The following is a 582-nucleotide window of genomic DNA, read 5'->3' as shown; positions in this document are numbered from 1 at the left end:
AGTGGCCGACTCGTATTCCAACCACCGTGTACAAGACATATACCCATCAGCCTGTGGCAAACTCATATTCCAACCACTGTGTGGAAGAAACGCATACTCACTAAGCAATGGAAGGCTTATACTCACCACCGTGTGGAAGACATATACCCATTAGCCAGTGGCAGACTCGTATTCTCACCACCGTGTGGAAGAAACGCATACTCACTAGGCAATGGAAGACTTATACTCACAACCGTGTGGAAGACATATACCTATTAGCCAGCGGCAGACTCGTATTCTCACCACCGTGTCGAAGAAACGCATACTCACTAGGCAATGGAAGACTTATACTCACAACCATGTGGAAGACATATACCTATTAGCCAGCGGCAGACTCGTATTCTCACCACCGTGTCGAAGAAACGCATACTCACTAAGCAACGGAAGGCTTATACTCACCACCGTGTGGAAGAAACGCATACTCACTAGGCAATGGAAGACTTATACTCACAACCATGTGGAAGACATATATCCATTAGCCAGCAGCAGACTCGTATTCCCACTACCGTGTGGAAGAAACGCATACTCACTAGGCAATGGAAG

The sequence above is a fragment of the Ipomoea triloba genome, chromosome 16 (genome assembly GCF_003576645.1).
Source record: "Ipomoea triloba cultivar NCNSP0323 chromosome 16, ASM357664v1".
Classification (NCBI taxonomy): domain Eukaryota; kingdom Viridiplantae; phylum Streptophyta; class Magnoliopsida; order Solanales; family Convolvulaceae; genus Ipomoea; species Ipomoea triloba.
This window is presented reverse-complemented; position numbering follows the sequence as displayed.